Genomic DNA, 14,176 nt, shown 5'->3' with positions numbered 1-14,176 from the left:
TAATTACAAATTAGAGGTGCATAAGATTGTGAATCAAACAGACGGGTGAAAGAAACTCCTATTGAACTTTTTCTCAATTGTTTCTGCATACTTCCGCATCTGCAAGATGGCGGCCTCCATTGAGTGATTTGGTGCGTCAAAGCTTTGAATTCTCAAAGGATCCAGCAAAATCTGGTTTTTCAACATAATACGTACGCGTTCATTCACAACACCGGCTTCGCCAGCTATGACGTCATAGATCACGTGGAACGGACGCCATCTTGGGAAAACGTTACACCTCCACATCTCCAAAACGGCTCAATTGAAAAAATTGAAACAAAAAAAAAATTTAAACAATGGCTTTGTCAAGTACTCTCAATGAGGAATACGATATGTTAATGATGATGTCATCGGTGCCTTCATTATGACGTCATAATTCGACAAGTTTTTCTTCTTTTTTTTAAATACAAGATCGAGGCGTGTGCTCGTGTAAGCTAACATTAATGACAAAAAAAAAAAAAATGGACACATAAGAGGAAATAAAGCGAGTTGGAGACAAGATGAGGAGAGAGGGGGAAGCACACAAGTACAACATTTGAGAACAGGGACATCGGGAGATCTGTCGGAGGGAGAGGGCTTGGGGGAGAGGGCAGCGTGGGGGGGGGGGGGGGGAGGTGGGGGGTGGGAGGGGGGGTGGGAGAGGTTAAAAAAAAAACACATGGACACAGCGAGGACTTCCAGGTAAGAAGTCGGTATTTCAAAGAAGTGGATCTGGGGTGAATTAACGGGAGTAGAAAACATCAAGGTTTTGGATGGGGGAAGATAAGAGATGGTGGTGAACAGCTGTTTTAAAGACCTGGAGGGAACAGTGGGATTGAAGACAAAAAAAGAGAGTGAGGGAGTTTGTTCCAGAGGCAGAATGAAAGAGTGAAGGTGAGCGGAGAGTCTTGATTTTGGCAGTTTCACCAGAAGAGGGTTGTAGGTCCAGATATTGTGTGACCTGTAGGAGTACTTGGGGGACAGAGCACAGACAGGGCTGGGGGGGGGTGGGGGCTAGGCCAGAGAGTAGCCGGTAGAAGACAGAAAGACCACCAACCTGCCTGCGGTGAGTGAGTGAAATGCCCTCACAATCGGCTTCATCGCGGGAGATTCCAGTGATTCTGAAAGCTTTGGTTTCAACCACCTGAAGCTGAGTGAGGTGTGAGGCAGGAGCACCAGCCCAGAGGGGAGAGCAGTATTCCATTGAGCTGTGGATGAAAGCCTTGTATGTGGTGAGGAGCTCAGGTGTGCCAAGGAAGGACTTCGCATGACGGAGAATGCCCAGTTGACGACTGGCTTTGGAGGCCAGCTTGGAAATGTGTTTTTCCCAGGAAAGATCATGGCAGATTGTGAGACCCAAGAGATTGAGTGACAGAACTTCTAGGAGAGGATTGTTGAGAAAGTAGATAGGATGGTTGTCCAGATGGTCTTTTCGAAGAGGCATCGTGAGAGTGTGAGATTTGTCAGGATTGAAAGACATGTTCCACTTGTTTAACCAGTCTGTGATTTTGACTAGGTCTGCAGAGAGTAAGGAGGCTGTGGACTGCCGATCTGAGGGATGATGTACGGAGCGGCAGAGAGTGGAGTCGTCAGCAAAGAGAAAGAGAGGATTTTCCAGAGAGTCGGAGAGATCATTGATGAAGACCAGAAAAAGCACAGGGCCCACAACACTGCCTTGGGGACCTCCAGCCTGAACAGGAAGGGGATATGAGAGAAATCCATTCAGGGCCACACGTTGACTACAACCAGAGAGGAATTCTGCAAGCCATGCATGGAGATTTCCATGGTTACCATAGGAGGAGAGTTTGGTGAACAGAGTGGCGTGCCAGACCGTATCGAAGGCACGTAATATATATCAAGAGAGACAGCTCTAATTTCCTGTTTGGCATTGAGGACCTCCATCCATTGTTGAGACAGCAGAAGCAGCATGTCCATAGTAGAGTGACCTGGTCTGAATCCAAATTTATGATCAGAGATGAAGCCATTGGAGAAGAGGAAGGATTTGATATCCGAAGCAATGATGGATCCATGACTTAGCTGATGATTGGGAACAGCCTGATTGGTCTGTAGTTGCAAGGATCGGTTTTTGTGTACAGCGGTAATGTTGGCTGATTTCCCAAGTTGAAGGCAGATGACCTTGAGCAAAAGAGAGGGTGAAGAGAACAGAGAGAGGGTGTGAAAGAGCGGCAGAGCAGGATTTTAGGAACCGTGGGCTGATGCCTTCTGGTCCAGTTGCAGAATCAGAGTCAAGGATTGACAGAAAGTTCTCCACCTTGTCAGGAGAGAAGGACACAGAGTCCAGGAGCAGCTGTGTATGACTGGGTACGGTGGGTACAGAGAGAGACGGGTTTGGGACACAAGATTTTGAGGCAAACACAGAGTTGAGGCATTCAGCTTTTTCACGTGCAGAGTCAGCTTTGTAGCTGTTTGAGGTAAGGGAGAGGATGGAGGGGCAACAAACACCAGAAACAGATTTGACAAGATGCCACCAGGATTTGGAAGTGGGAGACTGGTTTGAGTACACTCCTGAGAGTATTGAGATATTGTTTCCTGGCTCTCCTGAGGGTAGACACACACTTGTTCCAGGCTTTGTGAAAGGAAATGAGATTTCCTTTTTTTTTTTCTTTTTTTTTTCTATACTGAGTCGAGGCTCGTGAAAGAGCTGACAACCGCGAGGGAAAGACAGCACAGGGGGACCACGAGGGAAAGACAGTACAGGGGGACCACGAGGGAAAGACAGCACATGGGGACCGCGAGGGAAAGACAGTACATGGGGACCACGAGGGAAAGACAGCACATGGGGACCGTGAGGGAAAGATAGCCCATGGGGACCACGAGGGAAAGACAGCACATGGGGACCACGAGGGAAAGACAGCACAGGGGGACCGCGAGGGAAAGACAGCACAGGGGGACCGCAAGGGAAAGACAGCACAGGGGGACCGCGAGGGAAAGACAGCACATGGGGACCGCGAGGGAAAGACAGCACATGGGGACCACGAGGGAAAGACAGCACATGGGGACCGCGAGGGAAAGACAGCACATGGGGACCGCGAGGGAAAGACAGCACATGGGGACCGCGAGGGAAAGACAGCACATGGGGACCGCGAGGGAAAGACAGCACATGGGGACCATGAGGGAAAGACAGCACATGGGGACCACGAGGGAAAGACAGCACATGGGGACCGCGAGGGAAAGACAGCACATGGGGACCGCGAGGGAAAGACAGCACATGGTGACCGTGAGGAAAAGACAGTACATGGGGACCACGAGGGAAAGACAGCACATGGGGACCGTGAGGGAAAGACAGCACATGGGGACCACGAGGGAAAGACAGCACAGGGGGACCGCGAGGGAAAGTCAGCACAGGGGGACCATGAGGGAAAGACAGCACAGGGGGACCGCGAGGGAAAGACAGCAAATGGGGACCGCGAGGGAAAGACAGCACATGGGGACCGCGAGGGAAAGACAGCACATGGGGACCGCGAGGGAAAGACAGCACATGGGGACCGCGAGGGAAAGACAGCACAGGGGGACCGCGAGGGAAAGACAGCACATGGGGACCGCGAGGGAAAGACAGCACAGGGGGACCGCGAGGGAAAGACAGCACATGGGGACCGCGAGGGAAAGACAGCACATGGGGACCGCGAGGGAAAGACAGTACAGGGGGACTGCGAGGGAAAGACAGCACAGGGGGACCGCGAGGGAAAGACAGCACAGGGGGACCACGAGGGAAAGACAGCACATGGGGCCCACGAGGGAAAGACAGCACAGGGGGACCACGAGGGAAAGACAGCACATGGGTACCACGAGGGAAAGACAGTACAGGGGGACCGTGAGGGAAAGACAGCACATGGGGACCGCGAGGGAAAGACAGCACATGGGGACCACGAGGGAAAGACAGCACATGGGTACCACGAGGGAAAGACAGTACAGGGGGACCGCGAGGGAAAGACAGTACAGGGGGACCGCAAGGGAAAGACAGTACATGGGGACCATGAGGGAAAGAGAGTACAGGGGGACCGCGAGGGAAAGACAGTACAGGGGGACCGCGAGGGAAAGACAGTACAGGGGGACCGCGAGGGAAAGACATTCGCGAGGGAAAGACAGCACATGGGGACCACGAGGGAAAGACAGCACAGGGGGACCACGAGGGAAAGACAGCACATGGGGACCATGAGGGAAAGACAGCACATGGGGACCGCGAGGGAAAGACAGCACATGGGGACCACGAGGGAAAGACAGCACATGGGGACCGCGAGGGAAAGACAGCACAGGGGGACCATGAGGGAAAGACAGCACATGGAGACCGCGAGGGAAAGACAGCACAGGGGGACCACGAGGGAAAGACAGCACATGGGGACCGCAAGGGAAAGACAGCACATGGGGACCACGAGGGAAAGACAGCACATGGGGACCATGAGGGAAAGACAGCACTTGGGTACCACGAGGGAAAGACAGCACTTGGGTACCACGAGGGAAAGACAGCACATGGGGACCACGAGGGAAAGACAGCACAGGGGGACCGCGAGGGAAAGACAGCACAGGGGGACCACGAGGGAAAGACAGCACAGGGGGACCGCGAGGGAAAGACAGCACAGGGGGACCGCGAGGGAAAGACAGCACAGGGGGACCGCGAGGGAAAGACAGCACAGGGGGACCACGAGGGAAAGACAGCACATGGGGACCGCGAGGGAAAGACAGCACATGGGGACCGCGAGGGAAAGACAGCACATGGGGACCGTGAGGGAAAGACAGCACATGGGGACCGCGAGGGAAAGACAGCACATGGGGACCACGAGGGAAAGACAGCACATGGGGACCGCGAGGGAAAGACAGCACATGGGGACCGCGAGGGAAAGACAGTACAGGGGGACTGCGAGGGAAAGACAGCACAGGGGGACCGCGAGGGAAAGACAGCACAGGGGGACCACGAGGGAAAGACAGCACATGGGGACCACGAGGGAAAGACAGCACAGGGGGACCACGAGGGAAAGACAGTACAGGGGGACCGCGAGGGAAAGACAGTACAGGGGGACCGCAAGGGAAAGACAGTACATGGGGACCACGAGGGAAAGAGAGTACAGGGGGACCGCGAGGGAAAGACATTCGCGAGGGAAAGACAGCACATGGGGACCACGAGGGAAAGACAGCACAGGGGGACCACGAGGGAAAGACAGCACATGGGGACCATGAGGGAAAGACAGCACATGGGGACCGCGAGGGAAAGACAGCACATGGGGACCACGAGGGAAAGACAGCACATGGGGACCGCGAGGGAAAGACAGCACAGGGGGACCACGAGGGAAAGACAGCACATGGAGACCGCGAGGGAAAGACAGCACAGGGGGACCACGAGGGAAAGACAGCACATGGGGACCGCAAGGGAAAGACAGTACATGGGGACCACGAGGGAAAGACAGCACATGGGGACCATGGGGGAAAGACAGCACTTGGGTACCACGAGGGAAAGACAGCACATGGGGACCACGAGGGAAAGACAGCACATGGGGACCGCGAGGGAAAGACAGCACAGGGGGACCGCGAGGGAAAGACAGCACAGGGGGACCGCGAGGGAAAGACAGCACAGGGGGACCGCGAGGGAAAGACAGCACAGGGGGACCGCGAGGGAAAGACAGCACAGGGGGACCACGAGGGAAAGACAGCACATGGGGACCGCGAGGGAAAGACAGCACATGGGGACCGCGAGGGAAAGACAGCACATGGGGACCGTGAGGGAAAGACAGCACATGGGGACCGCGAGGGAAAGACAGCACATGGGGACCGCGAGGGAAAGACAGCACATGGGGACCGCGAGGGAAAGACAGCACAGGGGGACCGCGAGGGAAAGACAGCACATGGGGACCGTGAGGGAAAGACAGTACAGGGGAACCGCGAGGGAAAGAGAGCACAGGGGGACCGTGAGGGAAAGACAGCACAGGGGGACTGTGAGGGAAAGACAGCACAGGGGAACCGCGAGGGAAAGACAGCACATGGGGACCACGAGGGAACGACAGTACAGGGGGACCGCGAGGGAAAGACAGCACATGGGGACCACAAGGGAAAGACAGCACATGGGGACCACGAGGGAAAGACAGCACATGGGGACCGCGAGGGAAAGACAGCACATGGGGACCACGAGGGAAAGACAGCACATGGGGACCGCGAGGGAAAGACAGCACATGGGGACCACGAGGGAAAGACAGCACATGGGGACCACAAGGAAAATACAGCACATGGGGACCGTGAGGGAAAGACAGCACATGGGGACCACGAGGGAAAGACAGCACAGGGGAACCACGAGGGAAAGACAGCACAGGGGGACCACGAAGGAAAGACAGTACAGGGGGACCATGAGGGAAAGACAGCACATGGGGACCACGAGGGAAAGACAGCACATGGGGACCACAAGGGAAAGACAGCACATGGGGACCGCGAGGGAAAGACAGCTCATGGGGACCACGAGGGAAAGACAGCACATGGGGACCACGAGGGAAAGACAGCACATGGGGACCATGAGGGAAAGACAGCACATGGGGACCGCGAGGGAAAGACAGCACATGGGGACCGCGAGGGAAAGACAGCACATGGGGACCGCGAGGGAAAGACAGTACATGGGGACCACGAGGGAAAGACAGCACATGAGGACCACGAGGGAAAGACAGCACATGGGGACCACGAGGGAAAGACAGTACAGGGGGACCGCGAGGGAAAGACAGTACAGGGGGACCGCAAGGGAAAGACAGTACAGGGGGACCGCGAGGGAAAGACAGTACAGGGGGACCGCGAGGGAAAGACAGTACAGGGGGACCGTGAGGGAAAGACAGCACATGGGGACCACGAGGGAAAGACAGCACAGGGGGACCACGAGGGAAAGACAGCACATGGGGACCACGAGGGAAAGACAGCACATGGGGACCCCGAGGGAAAGACAGCACATGGGGACCACGAGGGAAAGACAGCACATGGGGACCGTGAGGGAAAGACAGCACATGGGGACCACGAGGGAAAGACAGCACATGGGGACCGCGAGGGAAAGACAGCACATGGGGACCGTGAGAGAAAGACAGCACATGGGGACCGCGAGGGAAAGACAGTACATGGGACCACGAGGGAAAGACAGCACATGGGGACCGCGAGGGAAAGACAGTACAGGGGGACCACGAGGGAAAGACAGCACATGGGGACCGCGAGGGAAAGACAGTACAGGGGGACCACGAGGGAAAGACAGTACAGGGGGACCGCGAGGGAAAGACATTCTCGAGGGAAAGACAGCACATGGGGACCACGAGGGAAAGACAGCACAGGGGGACCACGAGGGAAAGACAGCACATGGGGACCATGAGGGAAAGACAGCACATGGGGACCGCGAGGGAAAGACAGCACATGGGGACCACGAGGGAAAGACAGCACATGGGGACCGCGAGGGAAAGACAGCACAGGGGGACCACGAGGGAAAGACAGCACATGGAGACCACGAGGGAAAGACAGCACAGGGGGACCACGAGGGAAAGACAGCACATGGGGACCGCGAGGGAAAGACAGCACATGGGGACCGCGAGGGAAAGACAGCACAGGGGGACCACGAGGGAAAGACAGCACATGGGGACCGCGAGGGAAAGACAGCACATGGGGACCGCGAGGGAAAGACAGCACATGGGGACCGCGAGGGAAAGACAGCACATGGGGACCGCGAGGGAAAGACAGCACATGGGGACCGCGAGGGAAAGACAGCACATGGGGACCATGAGGGAAAGACAGCACTTGGGTACCACGAGGGAAAGACAGTACAGGGGGACCGCGAGGGAAAGACAGTACAGGGGGACCGCGAGGGAAAGACAATACATGGGGACCGCGAGGGAAAGACAGTACAGGGGGACCGTGAGGGAAAGACAGTACAGGGGGACCGTGAGGGAAAGACAGTACAGGGGGACCGCGAGGGAAAGACAGTACAGGGGGATCACGAGGGAAAGACAGCACATGGGGACCGCGAGGGAAAGACAGCACATGGGGACCATGAGGGAAAGACAGCACATGGGGACCGCAAGGGAAAGACAGCACATGGGGACCACGAGGGAAAGACAGCACAGGGGGACCACGAGGGAAAGACAGCACAGGGGGACCGCGAGGGAAAGACAGCACAGGGGGACCGCGAGGGAAAGACAGCACATGGGGACCGCGAGGGAAAGACAGCACATGGGGACCGCGAGGGAAAGACAGCACATGGGGACCACGAGGGAAAGACAGCACATGGGGACCACGAGGGAAAGACAGCACATGGGGACCGCGAGGGAAAGACAGCACAGGGGGACCACGAGGGAAAGACAGCACAGGGGGACCGCGAGGGAAAGACAGCACAGGGGGACCATGAGGGAAAGACAGCACAGGGGGACCGCGAGGGAAAGACAGCACATGGGGACCGCGAGGGAAAGACAGCACATGGGGACCGCGAGGGAAAGACAGCACATGGGGACCGCGAGGGAAAGACAGCACATGGGGACCGCGAGGGAAAGACAGCACATGGGGACCGCGAGGGAAAGACAGCACATGGGGACCGCGAGGGAAAGACAGCACAGGGGGACCACGAGGGAAAGACAGCACATGGGGACCGCGAGGGAAAGACAGCACATGGGGACCTCGAGGGAAAGACAGTACAGGGGGACCGCGAGGGAAAGACAGCACAGGGGGACCGCGAGGGAAAGACAGCACAGGGGGACCGTGAGGGAAAGACAGCACAGGGGAACCGCGAGGGAAAGACAGCACATGGGGACCACGAGGGAAAGACAGCACATGGGGACCACGAGGGAAAGACAGCACATGGGGACCATGAGGGAAAGACAGCACATGGGGACCGCGAGGGAAAGACAGCACATGGGGACCGCGAGGGAAAGACAGCACATGGGGACCACGGGGGAAAGACAGCACATGGGGACCACGAGGGAAAGACAGCACATGGGGACCGCGAGGGAAAGACAGCACATGGGGACCATGAGGGAAAGACAGCACATGGGGACCACGAGGGAAAGACAGCACAGGGGGACCGCGAGGGAAAGACAGCACAGGGGGACCGCGAGGGAAAGACAGCACATGGGGACCGTGAGGGAAAGACAGCACATGTGGACCGCGAGGGAAAGACAGCACATGGGGACCGCGAGGGAAAGACAGCACATGGGGACCACGAGGGAAAGACAGCACATGGGGACCACGAGGGAAAGACAGCACATGGGGACCGCGAGGGAAAGACAGCACAGGGGGACCACGAGGGAAAGACAGCACAGGGGGACCGCGAGGGAAAGACAGCACAGGGGGACCGCGAGGGAAAGACAGCACAGGGGGACCGCGTGGGAAAGACAGCACATGGGGACCACGAGGGAAAGACAGCACATGGGGACCACGAGGGAAAGACAGCACATGGGGACCGCGAGGGAAAGACAGCACAGGGGGACCACGAGGGAAAGACAGCACAGGGGGACCGCGAGGGAAAGACAGCACAGGGGGACCGCGAGGGAAAGACAGCACAGGGGGACCGCGAGGGAAAGACAGCACATGGGGACCGCGAGGGAAAGACAGCACAGGGGGACCGCGAGGGAAAGACAGCACATGGGGACCGTGAGGGAAAGACAGCACATGTGGACCGCGAGGGAAAGACAGCACATGGGGACCGCGAGGGAAAGACAGCACATGGGGACCACGAGGGAAAGACAGCACATGGGGACCACGAGGGAAAGACAGCACATGGGGACCGTGAGGGAAAGACAGCACAGGGGGACCACGAGGGAAAGACAGCACAGGGGGACCGCGAGGGAAAGACAGCACAGGGGGACCGCGAGGGAAAGACAGCACAGGGGGACCGCGAGGGAAAGACAGCACATGGGGACCACGAGGGAAAGACAGCACATGGGGACCACGAGGGAAAGACAGCACATGGGGACCGCGAGGGAAAGACAGCACAGGGGGACCACGAGGGAAAGACAGCACAGGGGGACCGCGAGGGAAAGACAGCACAGGGGGACCGCGAGGGAAAGACAGCACAGGGGGACCGTGAGGGAAAGACAGCACATGGGGACCACGAGGGAAAGACAGCACATGGGGACCGCGAGGGAAAGATAGCACATGGGGACCGCGAGGGAAAGACAGCACATGGGGACCGCGAGGGAAAGACAGCACATGGGGACCGTGAGGGAAAGACAGCACATGGGGACGCAAGGGAAAGACAGCACAGGGGGACCGCGAGGGAAAGACGGTACATGGGGACCGCGAGGGAAAGACAGCACATGGGGACCTCGAGGGAAAGACAGTACAGGGGGACCGCGAGGGAAAGACAGCACAGGGGGACCGCGAGGGAAAGACAGCACAGGGGGACCGTGAGGGAAAGACAGCACAGGGGAACCGCGAGGGAAAGACAGCACATGGGGACCGCGAGGGAAAGACAGCACATGGGGACCACGAGGGAAAGACAGCACATGGGGACCACGAGGGAAAGACAGCACATGGGGACCGTGAGGGAAAGACAGCACATGGGGACCGCGAGGGAAAGACAGCACATGGGGACCACGAGGGAAAGACAGCACATGGGGACCATGAGGGAAAGACAGCACATGGGGACCGCGAGGGAAAGACAGCACATGGGGACCGCGAGGGAAAGACAGCACATGGGGACCGTGAGGGAAAGACAGCACATGGGGACCATGAGGGAAAGACAGCACAGGGGGGCCACGAGGGAAAGACAGCACAGGGGGACCACGAGGGAAAGACAGTACAGGGGGACCACGAGGAAAAGACAGCACATGGGGACCACGAGGGAAAGACAGCACATGGGGACCATGAGGGAAAGACAGCACATGGGGACCGCGAGGGAAAGACAGCACATGGGGACCACGAGGGAAAGACAGCACATGGGGACCACGAGGGAAAGACAGCACATGGGGACCACGAGGGAAAGACAGCACATGGGGACCATGAGGGAAAGACAGCACATGGGGACCGCGAGGGAAAGACAGCACATGGGGACCGCGAGGGAAAGACAGCACATGGGGACCGCGAAGGAAAGACAGCACATGGGGACCGCGAGGGAAAGACAGTACATGGGGACCACGAGGGAAAGACAGCACATGGGGACCACGAGGGAAAGACAGCACATGGGGACCACGAGGGAAAGACAGTACAGGGGGACCGTGAGGGAAAGACAGTACAGGGGGACTGCGAGGGAAAGACAGTACAGGGGGACCGCGAGGGAAAGACAGCACAGGGGGACCACGAGGGAAAGACAGTACAGGGGGACCGCGAGGGAAAGACAGTACAGGGGGACCGCGAGGGAAAGACAGCACATGGGGACCACGAGGGAAAGACAGCACAGGGGGACCACGAGGGAAAGACAGCACATGGGGACCACGAGGGAAAGACAGCACATGGGGACCGCGGGGGAAAGACAGCACATGGGGACCATGAGGGAAAGACAGCACATGGGGACCACGAGGGAAAGACAGTACAGGGGGACCGTGAGGGAAAGACAGTACAGGGGGACTGCGAGGGAAAGACAGTACAGGGGGACCGCGAGGGAAAGACAGCACAGGGGGACCACGAGGGAAAGACAGTACAGGGGGACCGCGAGGGAAAGACAGTACAGGGGGACCGCGAGGGAAAGACAGCACATGGGGACCACGAGGGAAAGACAGCACAGGGGGACCACGAGGGAAAGACAGCACATGGGGACCACGAGGGAAAGACAGCACATGGGGACCGCGGGGGAAAGACAGCACATGGGGACCGCGGGGGAAAGACAGCACATGGGGACCGCGAGGGAAAGACAGCACATGGGGACCGCGAGGGAAAGACAGCACATGGGGACCACGAGGGAAAGACAGCACATGGGGACCGCGCGGGAAAGACAGCACATGGGGACCGTGAGAGAAAGACAGCACATGGGGACCGCGAGGGAAAGACAGTACATGGGACCACGAGGGAAAGACAGCACATGGGGACCGCGAGGGAAAGACAGCACTTGGGGACCGCGAGGGAAAGACAGCACATGGGGACCGCGAGGGAAAGACAGTACAGGGGGACCACGAGGGAAAACAGCACATGGGGACCGCGAGGGAAAGACAGTACAGGGGGACCATGAGGGAAAGATAGCACATGGGGACCGCGAGGGAAAGACAGCACATGGGGACCACGTGGGAAAGACAGCACATGGGGACCACGAGGGAAAGACAGCACATGGAGACCGCGAGGGAAAGACAGCACATGGGGACCGCGAGGGAAAGACAGCACATGGGGACCGCGAGGGAAAAATAGCACATGGGGACCGTGAGGGAAAGACAGCACATGGGGACCACGAGGGAAAGACAGCACATGGGGACCACGAGGGAAAGACAGCACATGGGGACCACGAGGGAAAGATAGCACATGGGGACCACGAGGGAAAGACAGCACATGGGGAGGGGACCGCGAGGGAAAGACAGCACATGGGGACCACGAGGGAAAGACATCACAGAGGGACCGCGAGGGAAAGACAGCACATGGGGACCACGAGGGAAAGACAGCACATGGGGACTGCGAGGGAAAGACAGCACATGGGGACCGCGAGGGAAAGACAGCACATGGGGGCCGCGAGGGAAAGACAGTACATGGGGACTACGAGGGAGAGACAGCACTTGGGGACCGCGAGGGAAAGACAGCACATGGGGACCGCGAGGGAAAGACAGTACAGGGGGACTACGAGGGAAAGACAGTACATGGGGACTACGAGGGAAAGACAGCACTTGGGGACCGCGAGGGAAAGACAGCACATGGGGACCGCGAGGGAAAGACAGCACATGGGGACCGCGAGGGAAAAATAGCACATGGGGACCGTGAGGGAAAGACAGCACATGGGGACCACGAGGGAAAGACAGCACATGGGGACCACGAGGGAAAGACAGCACATGGGGACCACGAGGGAAAGATAGCACATGGGGACCACGAGGGAAAGACAGCACATGGGGAGGGGACCGCGAGGGAAAGACAGCACATGGGGACCACGAGGGAAAGACATCACAGAGGGACCGCGAGGGAAAGACAGCACATGGGGACCACGAGGGAAAGACAGCACATGGGGACCGCGAGGGAAAGACAGCACATGGGGACCGCGAGGGAAAGACAGCACATGGGGGCCGCGAGGGAAAGACAGTACATGGGGACTACGAGGGAGAGACAGCACTTGGGGACCGCGAGGGAAAGACAGCACATGGGGACCGCGAGGGAAAGACAGTACAGGGGGACTACGAGGGAAAGACAGTACATGGGGACTACGAGGGAAAGACAGCACTTGGGGACCGCGAGGGAAAGACAGCACATGGGGACCGCGAGGGAAAGACAGTACAGGGGGACTACGAGGGAAAGACAGTACAGGGGGACCACGAGGGAAAGACAGCACATGGAGACCGCGAGGGAAAGACAGTACAGGGGGACCACGAGGGAAAGGCAGCACATGGGGACCGCGAGGGAAAGACAGTACAGGGGGACCACAAGGGAAAAACAGCACATGGGGACCGCGAGACTTGGCTGAAGATGGTGGAAGAAGAAATGCGGGCAAGGGTGTTAACAGGGACAGATGCAGAAAATAGGGCAAAATGGAGAAGATTGTCATGGGGCCCGAAAGGCGAACCCCCGCTCTAGCAGGGAAAATGGCCTTAAAATGCATGTTGTTGTGTTGTAAAAGATTTCCTCTGCTCAGGCTTACATGAGTTTGAGCAGATGCGCTTGAAAACCTTACAAAACCTCCTTCAGTTGGATTAGCCTTCCAAGAGGCGAAGGCAAGTTGTTTCAGGGCAACTGCCTCACCACAAGATTCAGTGCTCCATGGACGGGAGGAAGGGTAAGACAACTGAAGACGAGGTGGGATAAATCTGTGCATGAGAGTGAGCAGTTTGCTTTGGAAGAATTCCCAGGATGAGTTGATGTCAGAGGCAGTGGAGATGGGAGACCAGTCCAGATGATTTATGGCTGCTTGAAGACCGTGCCAGTTGGCCTGAGTGAAATGCCAGGCTCGTCGATGTTGAGGATGCTCTCTGAGAATGGCCATAGAGACGTCTACTTGAACAAGCATATGGTGAGATTAACCGATTGGAGCAGAAGTATAACGCTTCATCGTATAACGTGTGACGTTTAACGCTATAACGTC

The 14,176-nt window shown here is 57.8% G+C and overlaps 2 protein-coding genes across 6 annotated transcripts in view; one reads left to right on the top strand and one right to left on the bottom strand.

Annotated features, from left to right (window-relative positions):
- TYMP (thymidine phosphorylase) overlaps positions 1–14,176 on the top strand; it is a 92,112-nt gene that overhangs the window by 5,429 nt on the left and 72,507 nt on the right. The window contains exon 1 of one of the 4 annotated variants that reach the window (XM_068097685.2): positions 13,688–14,104. The exons of 2 other annotated variants lie outside the window; for them this stretch is intronic. The gene's annotated coding sequence lies outside the window, so the exon portion shown is untranslated. Of the gene's footprint in view, positions 1–13,687; positions 14,105–14,176 lie in introns of those variants that run through there. One more of the 4 variants, XM_068097659.2, reaches the window with a different exon arrangement.
- LOC137412347 (uncharacterized) overlaps positions 1–14,176 on the bottom strand; it is a 48,076-nt gene that overhangs the window by 16,556 nt on the left and 17,344 nt on the right. The gene's annotated exons all lie outside the window — the stretch shown is intronic.

The sequence above is a fragment of the Myxine glutinosa genome, chromosome 1, assembly GCF_964187855.1.
Source record: "Myxine glutinosa chromosome 1, kmMyxGlut1.1, whole genome shotgun sequence".
Taxonomy (NCBI): Eukaryota; Metazoa; Chordata; class Myxini; order Myxiniformes; family Myxinidae; genus Myxine; species Myxine glutinosa.
Note: the sequence above shows the minus strand (reverse complement) of the source record. Positions and strands in the feature narration are given on the sequence as shown.